We start from the raw sequence: 24,143 nt of genomic DNA, 5'->3' as shown, positions 1-24,143 counted from the left end.
GGGACATTGCCCTTCCTTACGTCACATTCGCTTATAATTCTTCCCGGCACGACACCGCCGGATTTTCTCCCTTTTATCTGCTCTACGGTCGCGAACCGACCTTGCCCCTTGACACGGCACTTCCTCCTGCTTCGATCTCAACAAGCGAGTATGCGCGCGACGCCATCGCTCTCGCCGACCATGCACGCCAGCTTGCCCGTGCTCGACTGACGGACTCGCAAACCACTCAGCAGCGTCAGTACAACGTCCGCCACCGTGACGTACAGTTTTCGCCTGGTGCGCTCGTGCTCTTGTGGTCGCCCTCTCGTCACGTCGGACTTTCACAAAAGCTCCTTTCGCGATACACAGGGCCCTACCGCGTGCTGCGCCAGGTGACGCCTGTGACGTACGAAATTGCCCCTGTGAGCTCAACCTCGTCATCTACTGTGGCACCTAGTGATGTCGTGCACGTCAGTAGGCTCAAGGCCTACTACACTGTTTCCAAGTCCGGCCTTTAGTTGCTCCGGGACGGCGCTTGTGCCGCCGGGGGTAGTGCTACAGAATAGTATTACCGATGACGAAGAGGCGAGCAGTAAGAAGACGACGACAACGATTGGAGGCTAGCGCGGGCTGTTGCCTCTTGGCCAAGTGCGGCGCATTACGTTGTAAATATACTTGTATATAGCTTTTCATTTGCGTATTCTTACGTAACAATATTAACAGGAGTTTTCCACAGGTTTTCGTGTGACGAAACCTGGCGCACGATCGAGTGGTTGATATGAAATATAGATGCAAGGCAGTCTGTGTTAGAACCCCCCATTCGCTTTGAAATGCAATAATCGATAGCTATAAAATAAACGTTAGTTTTTTGCACATATCTCATACAAATAGAAAATGACTCACAACAGTGGCTTTTCTCTAAGCAATAAACCGTAATTTTTGTTTTTCATACCTTGTTATCCTGCCTCTACGTCGGAGGTCAGCTAGAAGTTTGTACTGCTGCGGTGAATGCTGACATCATGGTGCTCCAAAGCCATCTGCATATGGGCCGCCGCTCAGTTGAACACAGCTCAGTCAACCGCTAATCCGCCGGAAGGGTGTATCAACTAGCTTACACAGCTTTGCCGCCTTCGATGTCCGAGTGGCCAAAATGGCATACATCTACAAACGATCTCTTATAGTTATAGCATTATAAGAGGAACTCATAAACTTTCTAGGTATCCGTGTGACAAAAAATATAGGCCGATGTCAAAGACAGTACAGTCTAGCACAGCGTCTCAAAGCGCTAGCTGTCACGAAGGAATAATCCGGGAAGCTGGCACGTTAGCAAGCACCAGCCATTTCAAAGAGCGACTTAATTTAGCACGACAGAATCACGTGTGCATCTGGCTTGTGTGTTGGAAGACTGAGGTTCTATCCCACCATTGGTCATGCATTTCTTTGTAGCATTATAGGCCGACTTCACTTACATCAGAGGTATCTAACGGAAAACTTTACAACGAGCGCGAAAACGTGAAAAAAAATACGAGGTATAGAAACGTCACGCGCATAAGTATAAGGTGATCCAGGTTAGCCGTGGAGCGCGTCACAATTGTTCAATTGTTCAACTTCAAATTGTTGAAGCTGAAGTCTAATCTAAGCTGAAGTCGCAATCTAAGTATGCATACTTAAAGAGTTAGCTGGAGCAAAGCACCGGCCTTGTTTTTCTTCTATTGCAAATTCTATCTGAGGGTTTTGCAGAAGGCATTATGTTGCTTCTGGGGTTTGGTGACATTTCTTTCTTTCATGAAACGCCCTTCACCCCCGGACCACTGGTTTACATACAGTGCTCTCGTAGTAAGAGTAGTGTGAGCGACAAAGGTAATGAATGAATGAAACCGCTTTTATTCCACATTAGAATGTGCCGAGGGCGCTGCGGTAGAAAGGGAGGGCGTATTATTGCAAAAGGGAAAGGGTGAGGCTGCCTCCGTTTTAATAACGAACGTCCTGGACGCAGCTAAGTGGGGACCGCATGACGCTTGTGGCTGTCGCGGAGCCAATCGCCGACCGGTGGTGCCACCGGGTCCTGGAGGAACAACAGCAGTGCTCGCCATAGCTCGATGGCATGGTCCGGAGATGTAGGATTCGGGCAGGCCCAAGTCCGGAGAGAAGAAGGCCAAGGTCCCCACTTTATGGTGGCCAGGGCACAAAGCCTAGGTGGGATGTAGAGGGGGCACTCCCCAACACAGGTGGTTGAGATCGGCACGACACTTGCACGTGGAACAGAGCCCAGTTACGGCTGGTGGTGTGCCACCGCCGTGGAAACGGTTCAACAAGTGAGGGGTAAGGAGGGTGCCTGTCTGAATTCTCCGAAGCAAGAGTGACTCTCATCGTGTGAATACCTTCGAGGGAAGAGACGGTATAAACCATGGATTTCCCACTGCTGTGAGGTAGGCGGCACGTCTTTTTCTGGTCGCATGCTGCTTGTCTGCCATCGGATCTGCTATCTCAGGTGTGGTAGCTAGGAGAAGATAAGTAGTATCGGAGGTCCTGGCTAGCGCGGTGGAGAGATGAGCGCGCGCCAGTCAATGAGCCTTCTCGTTTCCGAGGATACCGCAGTGCGCAGGGACCCAGTGGATGGTAACATCGTGACTGCATTCGCAAAGCAGGCGTGCCTAGTGCCTGGTTTCTCAACTAATCAGTCGCAAATTACTTTCCAGCTATCAGCCTCACACATGGGATCATCGGATTGGTTATGCGAAAAAGTTTAAATAAAACAAATGTGCGCTCAACAGAATTTTATGTTATGTTGCGTTTTCATGGGTGTTCACCATGCGACGTTTTTCCAAAACACCTTATTAACGCCATGGCCTACCGGTGCTAGTACGGGTGCCTGTAGTAGTGGCATGTTAACTAACCTTTAGGCACTAAATGTATGCGAACAACGTTTCTAAATCCCTGTACCGCTCTGGCCTGCATGCGCAGGTAGTAATTCGTCCTGTTATTGCAATAGCGTTCATGAGAAAAGTATAGACTGACCAATGGGAAAACCTCCGCTATTACGCACACCCAATGTGGAAACGCTCGAGGCACATTTCCGCCGTCGTTGTCGGGTGTCGCTGGAAAAGACATGCACGGCCGTGCGTGGCACAGGCCCCGAGGGCTATCGCGAGGGTGTCCGCGATATCCGCGTATCCGCGAGGGTATCCGGGTATCCGCGAGGGTATCCGGGTATCCGCGAGGGTATCCGGGTATCCGCGAGGGTATCCGCGAACACACTGGCACTGGCACGGAGTGCCAGTGCCAGTGTGTTCGCGGATACCCTCGCGATAGCCCTCGGGGCCTGTGCCACGCACGGCCGTGCATGTCTTTTCCAGCGACACCCGACAACGACGGCGGAAATGTGCCTCGAGCGTTTCCACATTGGGTGTGCGTAATAGCGGAGGTTTTCCCATTGGTCAGTCTATACTTTTCTCATGAACGCTATTGCAATAACAGGACGAATTACTACCTGCGCATGCAGGCCAGAGCGGTACAGGGATTTAGAAACGTTGTTCGCATACATTTAGTGCCTAAAGGTTAGTTAACATGCCACTACTATAGGCACCCGTACTAGCATATCCGCGAACACACTGGCACTGGCACGGAGTGCCAGTGCCAGTGTCCGGCAGTGCCAGTGGCAGTGGCACACTGGCAGTGCCAGCACTGGCACTGCCAGTGTCCCCCACTGCCAGTGTCTGGCACTGGCACTGACTGGCACTGGCACTGGCACTGGCACTGGCACTGGCACTGGCACTCCGTGCCAGTGTCTTCGCGGATACCCTCGCGAAGACGTATCCTTATATCCTTATATTTAAGGATTTAAGTAAATCCTTATATTATCCTTATATTATCCTTACAATCCTTATATTTAAGGATTTAAGTAAATCCTTAAATATAAAGTGGAAATAATTCTTCTTTCGCCGAAACGAAAACCGAACAACAATAAGACTGAAAGGCGGGCTAGTTGGTTTGATTTCATTGTGGAAAGTTTTGCGCACATTGAGCCATTTTACGCTGGTCTTTGTGTCCTTGTCTTCGTTCAATGAACAATGAACAAAAGAACAAAACTGCCAGTTCCGCCCAAAGGCGAAACATTGGAAGAGATACAAAGGCTTTAGCGCTGCACGCTGACGGTGTCTCCGTGCACTGCCGCGGCCAGCCTACGCGGAGGTGTTGTTCCTTGCACGTTTCTTGCAGAGCAGCGCCTCCAGCGGTGTTCCAGGCGTCGCGCCTGGAGAATGCACGATGTGAGGATAGGAAAAACGCTCGGCGTCTGTCAGCCTGTGAGGAATGGGCGAGATAAATTTGGAATTGACGTCAACTCTGTGCTCGGACCCTGGCATGCGCCACGCGTTGCAGTACGCGCCCGCAGCTGCTCAGCGGGGAACGATGATGCGTGCGCGCACAGCATTTGGGGCTAGCTGTGAACGCTGCCCTGACTGTGGCAAGGCCAAGGAGGTTTTGCGAAAAATTCTGGAGTGGCAACTCGCGCAGATTCCTACCAGCAGAGATGAAGCCAGCGCTTTCCCTTACTTCAGCGTTAAAAGTGTGCTGAATCTATGCGGAGAATAGTGGCAGTGCAGCTGCTCTTGCTCTATGATAATAAATTCTGGAGTGATTGAAAAATGGAATCTTGTTGTTTCGGGCTAGAATATTGCCATTGGCTTAGCCGTCATATCGCGATAACACCAAATCGTAAACACAAATCGTAAACAGAAACGCATGACCTAAAGTGGAATGGAAACTCTTTATTTGAGTACAGCGGCTCAATGCTCTATAAACACCAAGCCACGATAGCCTTTCTTTCTTTATTTATAGCGTGGAAATAATGTGATTGCTGTACAGCGAACATTATTCTCTCTCTCACACACACACACGCACACACACGCACAGGCACACGCACACACACGCGCACGCACACACACACTATACTACACAGTTGAATTAAAGCTGAAAAATCTGGCAAACACAAGCGTTCAGTAGCGAAAGCCACTCAGCAACGCGATCAAAGGTTTCGACTATAGGCTATGCACATGAGCACTTGAGCAGCCTGTTCTTTAAATAAATGCTTTGTTGAGTGAGGGGGCTCGGCGTGTCTGTCAATCATGTGTCTCCTTCATAATTAATGAAGTCCCAGTAACATGAGCAAATCATATTGTGTATTATTTATCGTGGTGTGGAACAGGAGGAACGGAATACCCTAAGATGTGATAGAAACATTTATTAGTTCATTGTAAGATATCCCAAAAATTAAATGTGTCACGACAAAGAATAGGGCATGTCAGGTTGTTTGCAATGTCTGCGAGTTGACTTCTATGGCACATATATTCATTTTTCATTTAGCCATTTTTTTTACTAGCAAGGTCGCGGCCTTAAGAAAAATATTTTCACTGCTGGCGTGCACCTAACAGTAGTGTGATTAAGAAACAAGTGTTATGAACAAAAATATGCAGATCCCACGTCATACGGCATACGGCGCACAGCATATTGACGGCATACGGCAGTCGTGACGTGATGTGAAATGTTACCTTGCCTTCTCCGCTTGTGTTTGTTGTGCTTGCTCCGTTCGACGCTTTATGCGAGCCTCCGTCTCCTCGGCACTAAGTGCACGCTTTGGCGCCATTCTGGTGATTGCGTTGTCGCTCGCAAAACTGCCTCCTGTGTCTCTCTCTCTGTTCTCTCGCTAACATTCTCCCCACCTCCTCCCTCCGCTGTCGTTCCTGTTGCGGGTGAGCACGCAGGCAAGCACGGCAGCTCCTGCACAGCATTTGGGGGGGGGAGGGGGGGTCACGCTTAATTACGGCGTCCAGAGGGCATTGTGCACATGCGACGTGGCGTAAATTTTGTCGTGATGTGTACCTGGAAGAAATAGGGCTAAGCTTATATGCCGCCATACCAGGACCTTTCGACGTTTATGTGCATGCAAACGGCTAGCTTCAGCCCATGCTCCCATGACCTTTAGAATGCTACGTCAGTATAACTATCTTAAATGTCACTCAATGTGAAATTGTGAAAAATCCTATCACAATTCACTGAATGTGACGTACCGTAGTCATAACGTTGTAACAACACATTGCCGGCGATATAAAACCAGAAATTATGTAGGGTGAGCTTCTAATCTATTGCACTCTTGAGGAGACAAATTACACAAAAAAGAAAGTGACCAGAGCAGTGAAATATTAAACTTGTTCAATAGCGAATAAAGTTTTGTCTCATGGAAGCATGGAAATAATGCGAAGGGCATCTGCTTAAACTATGGACAATGGACTGGCTCAGCCCTGCCCATCTGGGGACATTTTGCTGCTTGGCTAGTTAGCACATTATTTTCCGAACGAAAACAGACCAAAAAGTTAGGGACAATATGCTGTTTTCGCTCTCTATTTCATGTTCGCACACACTACAACCCGTAAGCTCTGACCTGCTCGTTCGCAAGATTACAGGTAGGTATACGCACATCTCTCAATCAGTGCTAGAGCCTGTAAAAGCGCCGACTGTTGTCGACAACGTCCTGCTTAGGCAATAAAGACAAAAAGAGGACACGCTCATCAGCCGAATGAACTATTGTAGCCCAAAAGTTGTGGAACAGTGACGGTCGTCATACGTTGCCAAGCGTGAACGACACTTGCATAGCGTTGTATGGCGGCTATATGCACAAGCGGCGAGCCCCACTGCAACTAGTCGTTTTTGTTGCTTTTTTTTCTTTTATTACGTGCATGAACATAGAAATCCGGTGGTCAATAATTTTTTTTACTGCAGAATCTGGGAATGTTGTGAACACCATAAGCAAAGAAAGGACACTTTGTAATTGAACCGATATGAGCCCACTCTAGGGCACGGGAGCGTATGTGTAAGCGCACTCGGCATTTCTGCTGGCACAGGCATTATTTCGTTGTTTGCTAGTCATCCGAGTTTGATCTGTTTATTTATTCCTAATGGTCGTGCTTGCTTCGTTTTGTTTACTTTTTTTTGTTCGTTTTTCTCTTCTCCGCCGCTTGTGTTCTTTTATATTCCTTCACACCTCAACTGAAGTATACCAAGCACTGTATATAACAAGGCTGACATCTTCACTTTAATTAATCTCTCTCTTTCTCTCTCTCTCTCTCTCTCTCTCTCTCTCTGCAGCCATAATAACGATACGTGTATATCAAAAAAAGAAAGAAGGAAACAGAACAGAAACAGAACAGAAACAGAACGTTTTGCGACCCAACCACTCCTATCTATATTTAAACGCCCTGTTTCTCAGTTCCAGTGTACAGCCGGCAGCATGGCACGCTAGATTATTCCCCACTTTCATTTGCGCATACAGTGGAGACTCCTGCTTGATAATGCGCTATTTAATCTGGGCGTCTTTCTTGGCGGCTGCCGTTCGCTAAGCACACATCAATTGGAGCTAGATTAGCATATTGCGCATTCGGTATCCGCTGTACGAAAGCGCGAGAGCTTCTCGGAGGGACTGACGGGCAAGAAATCTCACAGGCCGTAATTCGACGTCGGCGAGCGCTCGACGACAAATGCGGTTAAGGAGTTTCACCCAACTCCAGCGGGATCTAATATTTGTTAGTCGCGCTGATAAGATCTCGTTTAAGTCGAACTTCAGGTTCGCGTCTCCACGCGGACAACGCTTCGCATGTAGTCAACTGTCTGGTTAGGCGGCCGAATCCCGGTGGGAGCAAGCTGCACGAACTGCTAACGTAATTAAGTTACCCTGAAAGTTTTAAGTAGTATTGCGCGTGTTAAACAAGAAAAAGAAAGCGTGAGAGAATCGACAGACCTTCCCTGTCCTTGGAGAGATAGCGATGCATGCGCAGGGCTCAGTTCAAAGAGCGCTTCGCCGTAAGTCTCGTTGGCAAAGGGATGCATTACTACTTATATAGTTCTGCTCATTGAGTTCTGCATATTTAACGCGTTGCCGATGCAAGTATTGCGAGTGTGTGAAAACTAGAGACTTCAGTCAACGAAATATCAGCACGCGTAAAATTTTTGGCCCCGTGCATAGCGGTGTATGCATGTACAGATGATGACGTTCCATGCTACAAAGTGTTAGCGGTGTATGTGCACTTGTAATCAGACCAAAATGCCAAAGATGTTGCTGTATGAAAGAGCACCCTCAAGTACACTTTTCACTCACGCATGAATCGCAGCAACGCACAGTCTTTCGCTGACCATGTAAGAAGCAGTCACACAGAAATGTTGCGTGTAGTGACGAGCTTCTCTCACGCTCAGAAAAACGCTTTCATGTAGGACGTATTGAGCAACATAAAGCTGTAGAGGGAGTTTTACAGCGAAGCTGTTAAGGGCTAGTTACCCTAGGATCGTGTCCGTGTGTAGATACAAAACTACCCATAGGTGGGCCGATCCCGAAGATAGTGCAATGCCGGGTCGACCCATGGCGGAGGTGCAGTTCCCCTTTAAGAGACCACATACACAGCTTCGTTGGTCATCCTTCTTCAATAGTGGAATGCACTGACTTTTTTTTTTCATGTCGCTCTACAATGTTCTCTTGGTACTTTCAATTTAGTTATAATATTTGAGAAGATTATTAATGAATTAGGACTAATTAGGTAATTAGGCAGTATGCAAGAAATATTGTGAGTCTCTCAAGCGACGGCAAACAACATTACCTAGGTTTTGTCCAGCTACGGTACATTTGCAGATTTGTAAATCTTCGTGCATGATAGTTGGGACACCCTGGATAGCACCGGAAGAGCATTGTTTTTCATGAATGGACAAGGATATACAACGTTGACTTGACGTTAACACTTCAGTTGCAAAGGTACGAGCTTCGCAAACTGAGGTAGTGTCCAATAACCCGGTAATGGAGCGATAGCTTGTGCTTCTTAGTCAGCCTCTTGAAATTGTACAGCAGTACGAGCTAAGCTGGGCTATGCCGTAGCGACTGGACTACCGCGCAGGGTGGGTGCATTCCAGCGCTTCTTGACTTTACGCGACAAATTTTGGGATTTCCTGGACACGCGCATACACGGTACCTTTAAGCTGATGTGTTCAACAAGATACAAAAATTAAGTTTGAAGAGGAAATTTCAACGCGTCTCCTTGCATAAGCCAACTCACAGCTACCGGAAAGCCTCCTAGTGCACGCGTCGAAAATCAAAGGTTTGCGAAAATGTATGTTCTATAAGGAATCATTTGAGGCCCATTCATACGAATAAGGCGTTTCATTGCTAGAACGGAATGGCAAATTGTATTGGCGCCTTATTAATTTTTTTTTTAAGTTTGTACCACCGCCCTAAAGATAGTGAGCGAGAGAGACGAAATCGAAATAGGAACTGCATAATTTATTCAAGAATTCGAGTGGATATTTCTCCCATGCTTGCAGAAGAGACATCAAGAGAAAGCGCGGGGATTGGTAGTCATTCGATAGTATAGCACTTGCAGAGCATAGCTCGTATGAACGATGAAACGTTGTCACCTTGTAGGGAGTCGCAACGCCCTTGTCAAGCTGATTCCTCAGCTTTTAGTTCCGGCTCCTCTTTTCTAGAAAAGGAACTAAAATAAAATTGAATTCAACTGAAGATGTAGATGGCGAGGGCATGATGTGTGACGTGAAGTTGCGAAGGGGCGAACTTCGCGGACTAAACTATTCTTAAGTCGCCTGTCAAGCTAACAAGAGTTTTTACCTCTTGGTCAACCACTTTAGGCTGTACAGAAGCACCTTTTATGGTAGTTTGAATGACAGGAAATGATGCGAATAAATTACATAGCAGAAATGAGCTTAGTTTCATCACATTGTTATGCGTCTTTTACTCCATAACAGTGCATGAAGCAACGATAATAGAGCAACAAATTAAATAGCAGTGCGTTTATCAGCGCCATGTAGTCAAAAAGGGGGAGGGGATGGAACTTGGATTGTGAGAAAGTAGTTTCCACATGAATAAAAATTGTTTGTAGCGCACATGGCACGTACTTTCGAGTCCTTGACGAAAAAGAAAAGTATATAATCAGCGCATTCTACCACTTTAACATAGGGAGGTGGAACCGGGTTATAAGAAAGACAATTGAGAAGAAGCTATGGACCACGCAAAATGCGATTAAACGTTAATCAATTAGAGATCCATTGCGGATAGTCGATATTCTATTCCACGATGCGCGAAAGAAATATTGTTGGTTATAACTCGTGGTCGATGGGGCAACAGAAGGACTTGCCAAGGTAATAGAAAGTGGTTGCAGAAGACCGAAGGTAATAATGACGATGCTTCCTGAACGGGACTCACTGAGCATGGGAAAGATATCGATGGACTTGTTTATCGGAAAGGCCATTTCTGAAAGGTGCCTCATAGAAGTGGGGATGCTTTGAAGTGTAAAGGATGCCGTTTGTTTCAGAACTGGTAACGCCTCGAAGCACATTTAGCACGATGCTGAAGTCCGGTTCAGTATAAAGTCTATTCTCCCGAAACGATGTAATACTTATGTGGCACTGAGAACCGCACAAGCTATAACCCTAATTAAGACAGCTAAAGAAAGTGTATTGGTGATTTATAATATAGCAGCAGAAAACTAGCAGCAGAAAATGGTGCTCGTGGAAAGGAAAAAGAATAAATATAGAATGAAAGAAAAGTGTGAAAGAAAAGGGAGGCTCGAATGTTATTGACAACAAAGAACCAAGAGAGAGAGACAGAGAGATAGAGAGAGACAAAAGGCGAGGCAAGACAGGGAGGATAGACAGTGTAAGTACCGGCTGGGGGCTACCCTGTGCTGGAGAGACGGGCAAGGGATTAAAAGGAGAAAGAAGAAGAAAGAAACTGAGAGAAATTCACACAATAACGTGATGCTGCATGCTAACATTCAAATACGGTCGCACAATCCACAAGCCCTGAAAAACTTCAGCAGAGTCCTTAAAGGGACACTAAAGCGAAACAACAAATCAGTTTATACTAATAAAGCGTTGTTTGAGAACACTGCAGGCAGTCATTTCAAAACAATAGTTTGATTATTGGATGAGAAAATGAAGGTCCAAGTATCAGTATTTGAATTTCGCGCCGAAACGCAAGCGCCGGTACATCAGCGTGACGTCAGGGATTCCAAAGTATGTTTTCGCATTTGGGCCGCGTTGGCTGTATAAAGGTTCCCGAAACTTGCCATGTTTATTATTTGGTTCCTTTAGAAGACAATGTAGTCAATCTGTACTGCTATATATAATTAGTAGGCCCTAGAAGATGGCATCAAAATCCAAGATGTCACAGCCCCCAGGTGCGGGAACTTAAGTAGGGGTCGCCACCCGTATTTCGTTCTTGCGCTTTTTCTGGCTTACCAAACGTCTTATTGTTGTAAGAGTGGTGTTTTTGGCGTTACAGAACGGTAATTTACTGATGCAGAAGAAATCATTTTTCACTTTAGTGTCCCTTTAAAGACTTGACTGCCGAAATTCATCGGCACCAGTGTTCTAGTACTTTCTCTTCTGTGAAGGGGCGATTGTCCAGTTTTTCGAGCATGGTCACGAGCTCTTTTATTGGCACACTGTATTGGCGACCATCACAGAAGAGTGCTGGATCATCTCCTCGCAGCCGCAGGTGTCGCAAGCAGAGCTGTCGGCCATTCCAATGCGGAAGGAATGGGCGTTCGTGAATGCCACGCCGAGCCATAGCCGGCACAGAAGTGCTCCTTTTGCTAGTGGTAACCCTGGTGGAAGTTGGAGTTGTAGACATGGATCCAATCTAAGGAGACGTACGTTCGTGAATTCAGTGGTGTTCCACAGAGTCTGTGTAAGCTCGCGTGCGAGTGGGCGAAGACTTGTGGCTGCATGTGCTCTTGACAGTAGTATTGGTACAATATGGGCACCATCCTGGGCCGATCGGGCCGCGTCATCCGCTCTGTGGTTTCCCGAATTTCCACAATGACGTGGTATACAGTGGTAGATCACGTTGTGTTCTTTGCCGATTGCGTTAGGGTGAAGTAGTCGGATGTCTGCGACTTATTGCACGTTAGGTGCGTAGTTGAAAAGGGACAGCAGACACTAGAGAACTGCCTTCGAGTCATAAAAGACATCTCCGTTTTCTTTTTGATGCTGGGAATGACAAGAAGGGCCTGGAGTGGATGCAGGCACCACAGCGGTAGAGATGGTCTTGCCGCAGGCGTGAAGTTTGATGGTAAAGTCCGATGGTTGGCGGCAATAATCCTGCTAAACACTGAACGAGGTCGAACGGCAGGAAGGGAGGTGAGATGATAGGATGGGAAGTCAAGCGAAATGTCTGATGTGCATCCTTAAAACGTTGGTTAGAATATACGTATTGACGGCGTTGGCATGCGCGATGGCTATTGTTGCTACCGTGGATGCACACCTGGGAAGGCCGACACATATTCGCAGAGCTTGAGCTTGCACAGACACGAGGGCACGGAGGTTAGTCTTACCGGTCCCATCCAGTACAGGTAAGCTATAGCGTAGGAGACCCAGGAATAGTGCGTTATAGAGTTGGAGCATCCCACTCAAAGACCTTCCTGCAAGAAATCTGAGCACATGGGTTAACACGCCTAGTTTCCTTTTTAGGTAGGAGGCATGAGGACTCCAGGAGAGGTCTCGATCTATTATCACTCCTAGAAAGTGGTGCGTCTTCTCGTAAATAACAAGCTGTCCATTATTCTGCCAACGTACGATCTCATTGATTTGCGCGTGAAAGCAAACATAGAGCACTTCTTGGAATACATCTCCAAACCTCGTGCCTGGAGATAACTTGACATAAGTGTGGCCACTCTTTAGAGTGTGGCGCGCACCTGGGAACGCGTCACTCCTGATGACCAAATGCATATGTCGTTTGCATAGATCGACACATGGACGGATTGCGAAAGTGTACGAACCAGGTCGATTAGCATGAGGTTAAATAGAGTGTGGCTCAAGAGTCCGCCTTGTGGGTCGCCACGGAAGGCGTTGTGTTGCGATGACGCACCATCATCTGTTTGCGCTAAGAATGACCTGTCCTTCAAGTAGCTGAATATCCATCGAAAAACAAGGCCACCTAGGCCGACATCACCCATGGCGTCCATGATGGCTTGATGGGTTACGTTGTTATAAGCGCATTTGACGCTCAGGAACGTCGCCGCTGACAGTCCCCTTAGGCATTTTCGTGCTGAACAAACGAAACAAGATCTATGATGTTGCCTATAGTAGAGCATCGGCATCGGAAGCCTGCCATAGTGTCAAGGTATATCTTGTAGTATTCCAGATACCATCGAGACGAATCAGCACCATCCTCTCCATCACCTTTCCTAGTCAACTGGCCAGAGCAATGGGACGGACGATAAGACGCCACGTCTTGGGGTGATTTACCTGGTTCAAGCGGAGGCGCAAGGCGCCTGGATTTCCATGCAGCAGGAACCACTCCTCCACGCCATGAATTTTTGTACATGTCTAGAAAACAATGCCGGGCTGTTTGACCGAGGTTGCCAAAAGCTCCGTAAGTCAACTCGTCAGGCCCAGGCGATGAGGAACGTCTGCACGCTGTCAACGACGCTTGCAACTTTTCAATGGAAAACAGATTGTCCCTACGAGAACCTCGCGAGATTGGAACGTCATGGGGATCATGTGCTGGGAACGAAGACGGTTGACCAGTAACCTTCAAACAAAAGTCCTCCGCTACGTCCCTCTCGGCGACCTTGGTAGAGAGCAAGGCAGTTGATGGGGTGGGATTGTCGCGGTGATGTTCAAAGTCCACGCACCGCAATCCATGTATCTGACGGGAGTTTATGCGGATCAAGGGTATCACAGAAGGTTTTCCATCTTAGAGACTGCAGGGAGTTGATCCGACGCTGGATCTTCTGTATGCGTCTCGCCTCCCTTTGGTCGTAGATGGACTTGGTGCGCCTGTACCTTCATTCCGAACGACGGCGAATTGCTAGAACCCGCTCCAGTACTGCTTTGAATTCAGAAAATTTAGGAATAGCGCTAAAAACATTTGTGCCTTTTTGAGCGTCGTCGTTAATTAGCTTCTCTATGTTGACTGGTAGACAGTGTCCGATCTTTTGACAACTCTTCTCCATGAGCAACGTGCATTTAGGCCAAGTTGAGCCAGTTTAGATTGTCGCTATCAGCTACAGGCACAAATAAAATTGTGTGGTTAGATGACTGTCGCGTCGGGATCACAGTTCTCTTCCTTGTGGATGGAGATGTCTTGACGAGTCATATCTGTTTTGCTACGGGCACGAAGTCACTGTCATCCGAGGGTTCATTACTGGTCGCTGAGTAGATCACGGTGTCCTCGCTGTCGGTGTCACTCGGGCGACTAGACCGTTTTCTCGGAGCGGTCGCTGTTGGCGCGGAAGGACCCGGCACCCCTCGAATGGACTTCACGTCCATCGCTGTTTAAGGGAGCGACGTCTCCCACAAAGTAGCTTTAAATTCGCAGGGACAAAAATTAAGCTTTGGTTTGTTTTGGTGCCTACGGATATGGGTCAACTCACTACGGGGGATTGGCCATGAATCGGGCGGCAGTAGTTAAGAAGAGGAGAATACATAAATATATTTTTTTAAGTTTAGAAATGATCCTAAATGAATACTAATCATTATCATTTTCATGTAAAAATGAAGCGTTCCACACCACACACGCTTCGTCGTCGTTTTTCTAACAACCAAAAAAAAAACTAAGCAAATCAATGAAAAATAAGTAAGTTATGTTGCCTTTCATTTTAAATTTAGCATACCGAATAAATTCTAAAGCTCCCTTTTAAACGTTTATGCCTATTGGTTGTAATATCTCGAACTTATGGACGAGGTATTATTCTCTGCATTTTCTGTCTCGGGCAGAGCGGAAATTTGAACTCTACATACTACAGACAAATTTCGGTTCCCCCCTTTGGAGGAACCGTACGTCATCTGTGCCGAGAAGAGCACATGTCGCCTTAAGAGAGATCAAGTCTACTTGTCGAAACGCTGGCTCCTGCTTTCACTTCGTTCTCATTTTGCTCATCGTTTGTCTTGTTTGGTTATTTGGTTTTCAAATTAAGGAGCACATCTGCAGGTGAATGTATTCTCACTCGCGCATGCTCATCGCAGGCCCGTTGGAACGCGCATAAGAATCAGTCATTTGCGATGAAACTAGACGGATGCCATCTTTTTGTTAATCTTTTTTTTTTCTGGGCTTGAACGGCACCCCAGTGCGCTAGTGCGCTAGTGTACCACCTTTTCCATATGAGCTGCCGCTTAGATTCCGGTCTCTCAGTGGAAGACCGCGAGTGTTTTTTTTTTTTTTCAATATCAACATTATTTCTCCTGCTCGTTGTTTTATGTTCTGGATTTTTTTTTGTCACGAAAAAAGTGTTTGCAGAGTGCGGCCATCTCGTCGTCAGTTCGGAATCTAAGATCATGATATAACCACACTCTTATTCACTATGTCTTTTACATTCCTTTCTTTTTTTGAATATTTGCTAGCGTGTTTACACGCTCGCATGCTAGCGCAAATGCCCTGCGTCTCAATTCCACGAGCCCTTTTTCTTGCTGTAGTTTCCTTTTCTTTTTGTTTTTTCATCGTGTATAAGTCTACTCAATTAGGTACTATAGGTCACTTTTCCTTTTATTGTGTTTTAGTCGCAAAGAACCATGAGTCGTCGTCGAATGTGCTTATTCATGAAATTTATTTCGCGACGTGCGTCTTTCATCGTAAATTACATTTTTGCATTTTCTCCTTCCTTGTTTCATTTCATTTTAACACATTTCTTCCTTCCACTTCTTACAATTCCCTTTCCCGAAAGAAAAAATTGAAGAAGTATTCCACTGTTTTAATGAAAGCTTCAACGACTTTAATATTTAGCACTGCACTACTTTTTAAAATATATTCCGGAAACAGTAGGCGGTTTGTAGCGTCTTCTATGTATTAGCGACTGCTAAACACGCTTAGAGTAGAGATGTAAATTAATAGTGCTGTAAGAAGAAGCCGCAGTAACGGTGGTGGCGGATATTCTGTCTTCAATCGGTAGGCTCAACACTCTTCTCGTTAGCGCACATGACAGACACAAGAGCCACTAGCCTTGCCACAGAAACGTAAATTATTCTCTAGCCTCCCATAAGTGCTTTTGTGCACCACTCTCCCCGAAAGGTATGTACAGAAGACTTTCCGAAACCATATGTGCTGGCTCTATAGGTAAACCTCAAATCAGGGAAATGTTTAACTATATAAAGCAAGTTTCCTATGTTGCTGGCGAAAATAGTGCGCTAATAAAAATGGCCATTTTTCTACAGCTCGCGGCAAACAAATCATGCGCAAGCATATCCTGTACCACTCAGGTGGAGGCAGAAATTATCGCTCCCTAAGGCGTGTCCGCTGCCATGAACATCCCAATGTGTGGAAAGTGAGAGGTAATTATTATGATGCTTACCCTTGGCTAGGAAATAGAGAAAAAGGTATTCTCATCCTCCTTCTCGTAAAACAAGGTGTAAATTGCAAAGTGGTAATTTCTTGTTGGCCGAAAATAAGAACCAACTACTCTGGGAACTCTGATCCCGTCATAATTTATCTTGCTAGCGTTAATTTGTGTTGCTTAGACTTGGAGGTTACAAAACAAAATAAACCTAACAACCACGGAACCAAGCAATAGTCTCGAAAATGATAGGCGCCTCGTTAAGACAGAAAAAAAATTGGGGGACGCTTAAGCTTAGCCTTTAAGATTGGAACGCGCTAGCATTCGAAGATCTCTGACTGTACCTCACGCTTCCCGGCAACTGCAGCCTATGTAAGCGTAATAATTACCGGGAAATGCGGGTGGCGAACACTATGCACGAAGGCGAGGTTTCTGGTAGAAACGCGGCCTCTTGCGTGGAAGTAGTCCACAGCCGCACCAAAAGAATGACATCATTTTCATGTTTCTATTACTCTTTCGCACTTTTAATATGTAAGTATGAGAAGATTGATCATAACAGGCATGCGCTGTCGGTGTCTGGTTCCGTGAAATTTGTTTGTGGGCTGTCATTCTCAAAATTCCGAGGAGCAACTATGTCAAGAATATAAGATAAGGTGTGAGCAACGAACCGATAGATTTGTGTGGAAATATAACCCACATATACCGCATGCCAAATATCAAGACGTGACATAATCATGTACCTAAATAGACACAGGCATTTTCGCTCACGGGGACGCCGGCACCGGACGCCGACAGCGGATTTTCTGCGACACGGGGCCCTTCAGACTTTCACGGTATCACGTCATTGTAATTGAGAAATCCAATATTGGGGGGGGGGGGGCGGGGGGGGAGCTGATATTCTAGCCGAGATTGAGTGAGAGAGAAGTGAAATGAATAAATCCGTTAGTGTGTTGATATGATCACGGGTCGTGCATGAGAATAACAGGATAAATGAGAATAAAAGAAAAGGGAAGAAAATATAGTGAAGAAAGTGATTTGTGTACGCGGTTTTGAGCCGCAGATGCTGAATGAGCGTTTCAAGTGCTCTGTTTGTATCCAATATGGACGGGATCGGAAAGTGAAGCGATAAGTCAATCTCAAATAAATCTCAAATTTCAAGAGCTGATAGTCAGGAACGCCCTTGTGGCCGCGCGACTAATTATTTACAGCCTCATCTGTTAGAATGTCCGTGACACAGCACACGCAGATAACATTTAGCTCGTGATTAAGTGGCATTATATCGCAGGCCCTTCAGCCTGAGAAAGATCTTAGGTCCTCGGCCAACATATTAATTGCAAAAGCGAGCCTCACTGGCCCTCCGAAGAGAGAGAGAGAAATAGAAGAGAGGAAAGGCAGAGGGAGGTTAACCCGACGCACGTCCGGCTTGCTACCCTGCACTGAGGGAATGGGTATAGGAACGAAACGAGAGAGAGAGAGAGAGAGAGAGAGAGAGAGAGAAAAGGAAGAGCACATTTTAGCGCACATTTGAAGGTTCGCACCGAGTCTACTCACGGTTGCCAAGACCTGTCGACTTGACGTACTTCCACAACGCTTTCGTGACTTTCTGTGCCATCGACGCGTACGGTCATGGTCCAAGGATCTTCCTTTATGCAAATGGTCTAGAGCCCAGCTGGTTCAATGCTGTCCGGAGAACTTCACGCGCGACGTCGTACTGGGTGCAGATACATAGGATGTGTTCAATCATTTCTCTGAAGATTTCTAGAGGTGAGCAATATTCTCGGCAACTATGGAGTTGAGTGTTTATATCTGATAAGCTCACTCTGTGGGATTCTCTTGCTCCGACTTAGGCCAATTCAGTGGCTGTATCCATGTACCTTCATTTGAATCTAACCCGTGCGTTCTTATGTGCTTTGATCTTACTATAGTCGGGTCGTCTACTCCAGTTTGTGCATAATTTTCTATCGGAGCGCCGGATGAAAGTGCGTGTCGGAGGAGTAACCAGTGAATACCGAAATGTGAAGTACGGTGTTCCACAGGGCAGCGTATTATCTCCGCTCTTGTTTAACGTGGTACTCGCCGCGCTTCCAAGTCGTTTGCCTCGTGACACTGACTTCCCTGTGAGCATAGCTGTCTACGCAGATGACATTGCTCTGTGGATAAGCGGCCCTTCGCACCTTGGTCCGCGGCTTCGTGCAAGCTTGCAAAGAGCTCTCAACGCTACTTCGGAGTACTTGGGTGAAGTTGGCCTGCTCATATCACCTGATAAGTCTGCTGCAATAGCATATCACCCTAAACAACGCGCTCGTCGAACAATGAGCCGACTGTATCTTGACGAAACGCCTATAAACTGGGTGCGCCAACACCGTTATTTGGGGTTAATTGTGGATGATCGCATCTCTTGGCGTCCTGCCGTTAAATCTGTACGAAGCAAATCGCACTCCCTTCTTAAGTATGTGGCCGCCTTGACTGCTCGAGGTGCTGGTTGCGACCAAACAACTGCTCTTCAGATGTACCAGTCATCTGTACTCTCAGGCATACTGTACGCATTACCAGTTTTGAACATACCACCTAGTTTGATGGCCCAACTGGAGCGAGATCATCGCGTTGCCCTTCGACTAATGCTTGGATTACCTCGTGAGGCCCAATCTATTGCATTACTTACTGAAGCGCATCAGTTATCCCTGAGGCTGCAAGCAGATCAGAGAGCTCTATATCATATTGAGCGTCTGCACCGCGCATCGAATGGTCAATCGCTCCTTGATCGTCTCATTCACCGCCCATTATCTCGCATGGGAAAAATGGCGGCATTATTTATGCATATCACTACCATTTCTGAAGATGCTGCTTCAGATACGTCTCCGCCTCCAAAAGGTATCACGACACATGTATTCCCCATTTTCCTCACAATCCCTGGCATGCACAAAAAGTCTGATATGGCAGTTTCGGCAATATTCGAATTGGCTCAATCACACTTGTTCGAAAAGTTTCCAGATTATCTTCAAGTTTTCACAGATGCATCTGTACACAACGACGGTCAAGGCGCCTCTGCAGCTTTTTACTGCCCTTCAACTCAAGTACGACGTATCTTTCAGATACCTCATCCAACTTCGTCAACAACTGCGGAACTAGCAGCGATTAATGTTGCATTGAAATACGTGCTAGAGGAGTTAATTACATCGAAGGTCGTCATCTTTACGGACTCCCGTGCTGCCCTTAGCAGGTTACAACGCAGTGAGCTTGATTGTCCACTTGTGCGCAGCATTAATGACTCTGCGAGCAAAATTACATCACGTGGGGTATCTCTCGTTGCTCAATGGATACCTTCACACGTAGGAATCACCGGAAATGAAGAGGCTGATCGGCTCGCTTCAAGTTGCGTTCATAACAACTGTGACTGCCCAGAAATTTTGTGCAAGCTTGATGACGCTCGTCTGCTGATTCGTCGCCACCTACTGAAGCAGCATCCAGATCAGCGCGTCGCAAATGGAACGTTCCCGCCCCGTGTTCGTGGTCGAGGCTTGCCTCGTCGCGCTAGAGCACAACTGCTCAAGCTAAGGGTTGGTTGCGTGAACGTGCACGAACGTTTATACAGACAAGAGCGTGCGGAAAGTCCATTGTGTACGTCTTGTGGCTGCTACGAGACACTTCAGCACCTTATATTTGAGTGTCCCGCTTTCAATGCGCAGCGCATGTCGCTAGTGAGTAACTATCATCTCCTTGGCCTGCGGTGTGCGACACTCGAGGAATGTTTATACCCCAGTGGCTGTGCATCTAAACGTGATCAGGCCCATCGCGCCCTACTAACCTTTCTATAACTAACTAACTTAGGTTCACGTTTGTAGCATGTACATTGAACATTCTGTAGTAGCGTGACCTTCAGTGACCGGCCCTATACTGTGTGTGATCAGTACTGTACCTTAACGCTTCTTCCTTCGAAGATGGGAGGTGGCGGGTTCAAACACCTCTTAGTGTAGATTGTGAACCGGTGATTACGTGCAGCTTTACTTGGCGTCTCATCGTGGAGAACACAATTAGCCGCATAGCGAACTAGCCATGGATGTGGTTGATAATTCTGGAGGCTGTTCGACGCGGCGTCACTTTAATTCCGGATGCTGAGTTCTACTTTAGTCTTTATATTTGTCCTGTTGCAGTGTCCTGTTGCTCTCTTTTCCTCTTTCCTTTTTCCTCCCCTCCTTCCTAACTTCTATTTCTGTGTTGCTTTCACCTCCCTTCAGAAGAGTAGGCAGGCGTTGTGCCCCTACCGGTGGCAGTTGCCAGCCTGCCCCTCGCTTTCCCTTTCCTAATACCTGTGTATATGTGTATATGTGTTCAAAACAAATAATAATAATTACTATAGTTAGGGGACCGGACATTGTGTTTACTTTAGTGCACCTATGTGACTGTGCTTTATGTTGCTGTTTCTAACTTGACTTTCAGTTTTAGTATGGCGTTGGTGTACTTAGTTACTCGAATTTGTGTTATTGTGATTTGCAGTTGAAATTAATTTTAAATGTATTTGAGTTCATTTTTATTCATATCTCTGTGTGAAAAAAGTAGCCGGTGCCAATTCAACGCGACAAGGTCTCCCACGTAGGATATATTAAAAAAATATATAGACAAAAGAGGAAAGACTGTTTATTGCACGATGGATATGTTTTTCCAAGTATGCTATACTAGGCATGCGTGAATGCGTCATTTCAGACATCACAAAAAGGAAAAGGCCCATATGCGGCGGTTAATGAATACATATAAAATTATGATACTTAAAAAAATTTTCAATCTCAGGAAGCGCACGCTTCACGCAAGGCGTGCATACGTAACCACAGACCTCTGGCGTGGCCTTACGTCTGAAGGGAACTGAATATAAGCCGATAGGGCTGGCTACGATGCCTGGTGCTTCCTCACTGCAGCAGAAATCACATTGTACGGAACTTGCACGCACACCTTGTTACAAGTTTCAGTGAACACGTGACCCAATTTCCGTGCCCCACCGAGGGTCTTTTGTGTCCGGCTTCAGCTATCTGGAACCATATTTTTCGTCCTACAACACTCTTTTGTGCGGAAGCACAAGGAATAATGCAAAAAGAAATTGGCTACGGGTTGTGTGGCGGTCTCTGCATATTGCACTCGTGCTCGCTGGCAACAATGCAGTGCGCGAAGGCCGAACAAGATTAGAAGGCGTGGGAATAGCGCAGCTGCTTCTGCAATCGCCGACCAACAGTTTCTAGCGGCCACACATATCCTTCGCTGCTCAAAAACAGTGCAGCGTCCTAATGAGATCAGGAGATTTATTCGGTTGCTCAAAATGTCTGGCTTTTTACCAAACAAACGCCCGTTCTACACCGCGCCCTTAACCACAGCAGTCACCCAGTGCACGAGTATACCATCAGCGTCCATCTTTCTGATGCAAGCTGGAACTAAGTCAATAATTTCGTAGGCTAGTTATACTGTACTATTCTTCTGCCTGGCTGTAAGGTTTTGTAGAAACGGCGTACATTACCTTACCACGCAGATATTTGCTGTGATCCGGAACTAGGCAGATTGCTCTTCCAGAATCACGGCAAGGTACCGCGGCAATTGCTGCATTTGAAAAGCAGGTAGACGTCACTGACGTCACCGTTTATGCATATTGACACGTGGATTTATTTATCTTTTTCGGGTGAGCGCTTTCCACCGTCGGACAAATGTTATCGCTCAGCGCGGGACGCGCCTGCATGCATCAGAAGTTTCTGGAATGTTATCGATGTTGTCTGTTGTCACCGAACCTTGTGTAATCTGATTGCATGTATGCGCAACGCGAAGGGTGTAGAAATTTCTGGAAGACACGCGGGCATCAGCGATTAGTCTGGAACGTTCGATATCGGCTATTCCCGCTTGCTCTCTGATCCACATCGATTTCTTCCTGTCTCTTAACGTTACGCCTAAGGTTATTCATTCCATCGTCTTTGCGTTGTCCTTAACTTGTTTTCGAACTTCTTTAAGTCTCCGAGTTTCTGCCCCATACAAAGATAAAAGGCAGGAAACACACATGACATCGCTGAACTCACAACTTTATTAGAAGGCATACACAAACTTATGTACTACAACCAGTACCCACGTGCTCTACCATCGGTGGCGTCATTATCAGTGCACAGGCAAAAACGCCAAACCTTGTAATCTAATGTGACACTATGATGTGCTTTAAAAATTCAAATTCACTGTCATACAAATTTAATAATGGCATGCTTACACAACGCGATCCTTTTTTTTTTCCTGATGTAGTAGGCCTCGATAATCTCCCTCATGGTCTGATTGCTATGCGCGTGAAGTATTGTGGTGTCTTCATAGATTAAAGTGCACTCATGCTCAGAGCAATGCTTCCAGAACAATACTCCGCCACATTTCCAAATTGGGGAAAATGTGGCCTTTTAGCGATATGAGGCCCTGCTATTCCTTGAGGAGAGTGGAAAATAGGAAAATTAGGGGTAAGACAGTAGTAAAGTGGGAGGGACGCGGGGCAGGTAGCTTGTACTATAGGGTAAGGTGGTACAGCGATTCACAACAATTGCAGAGACAGACGGGATCAAAACTAGATATATTGTCATCTACCTCAACTAGCACAGCCGGCGCCTGCAATTTGAATACCCGCATCACCGTCAGCTTTTCCTTTCCATTTTCTTTTTCAGTTGGCTTGCCCGCCAGCATCCCAACCGACAGACTATGGTTTGGATCATGGGATCACCCACCAAGGCATGTGAGCGTATTCTTACCTATTCTAAATGTTAACTTCGCATTGAATCTACATACTTTAGACAGTCATAGAATGTTCAAACCTGGCAAGACTAGTTGTTAAACTAGTGTATTGAGGCTTTAACAAATTTTTGTGTTGCCCTGCTTCCTGGCCGAATGCCGTGCGTCTTGTTGTGTCTGATTTGTTCTGTATGTTTTGAAATATTGTACGCTACCAACCACTAAGAGCCTGGGACACCGCATAAGATCAAGTCATACAACAGACCAGTGAAGGGAGCGTCGGTTTGCGAACGTTCAAGAAGACTTGCGACACTCCAGGGAATGCAAAAATAAATCACGTGCATTCGGAACAACTCGCTAAGGGTGGAAATAAATGGCTCTAGACGCACAGTAGACATGAATACTTCATTCAGGCACGCAAGGTTCCTCCCGGGCGCGGAGGCAGACATTTCTGTAAAGTGCGCATCCCAACGACGTTTGCATAGATAAGGCGCCTGCCATTTCGAAAAGCACACAACGGGCGGACGTTACCAGATAGTGAGCCTGGCGCCATTGTGGGACACAATGCACTGACGTTGAAAGCATCTCTTGGTGGTGAAAGCTTGCAAGGTACTTTGCCGGATAAACATTTCGTCTCGGGGCCGACATCCTCCCCCCCTCCCCCCCCCCCCCTCTGCGGCGGAAGGGGTACAGTTGCATTAAGGTGGTTGCGGCCTACAGGAAGCGCAACTTCAGAACTCGTCATCTTCTCAGAGCGTGTGGTTTCGATTTCATCGTGCGTGCTGTACGTCTTTTACGAGGTTGTATAGCCGATCTTGTAAATAGGGAAAGGTAACGTGTTCACAAAGGCGGGGGGACTGGTGTGGCGTCTGCAAAAACAAATTAAATAAACATTACATATGCTCAAGAAACAGCCAATGAAAGAAGAAAAGATAGCAGTGACTAGCCCATGATGTGCAGACTTTAAATTGAGCCAGTACGTTTATCTGAGCTTTGAGCCGCACGACTGCGAGTTATAGATGCACAGACTAAACGACTGGCTCTGTGGTATAGCAGCATGTGTAGGGAACGACAAGTTTCGTGCTTTACATTGTCAAGTTGCATGCAGGGCAA

General features: G+C 46.5%; 1 long non-coding RNA gene across 1 annotated transcript in view; it reads left to right on the top strand.

The window, feature by feature from the left end:
* The window catches only part of LOC135899127 (uncharacterized), a 334,018-nt gene extending 310,772 nt beyond the window's left edge, over window positions 1-23,246 (top strand). The window contains exon 5 of the long non-coding RNA XR_011512738.1: window positions 22,967-23,246. This is a non-coding gene — a long non-coding RNA (uncharacterized lncRNA). The remainder of the gene's footprint in view (window positions 1-22,966) is intronic.
* The last annotated feature ends 897 nt before the right edge of the window (window positions 23,247-24,143 follow it).

This window comes from Dermacentor albipictus, chromosome 3, assembly GCF_038994185.2.
Source record: "Dermacentor albipictus isolate Rhodes 1998 colony chromosome 3, USDA_Dalb.pri_finalv2, whole genome shotgun sequence".
Lineage (NCBI taxonomy): Eukaryota > Metazoa > Arthropoda > Arachnida > Ixodida > Ixodidae > Dermacentor > Dermacentor albipictus.
The sequence above is the reverse complement of the archived record's forward strand: the minus strand, read 5'-3'. Positions and strand labels throughout refer to the sequence as shown.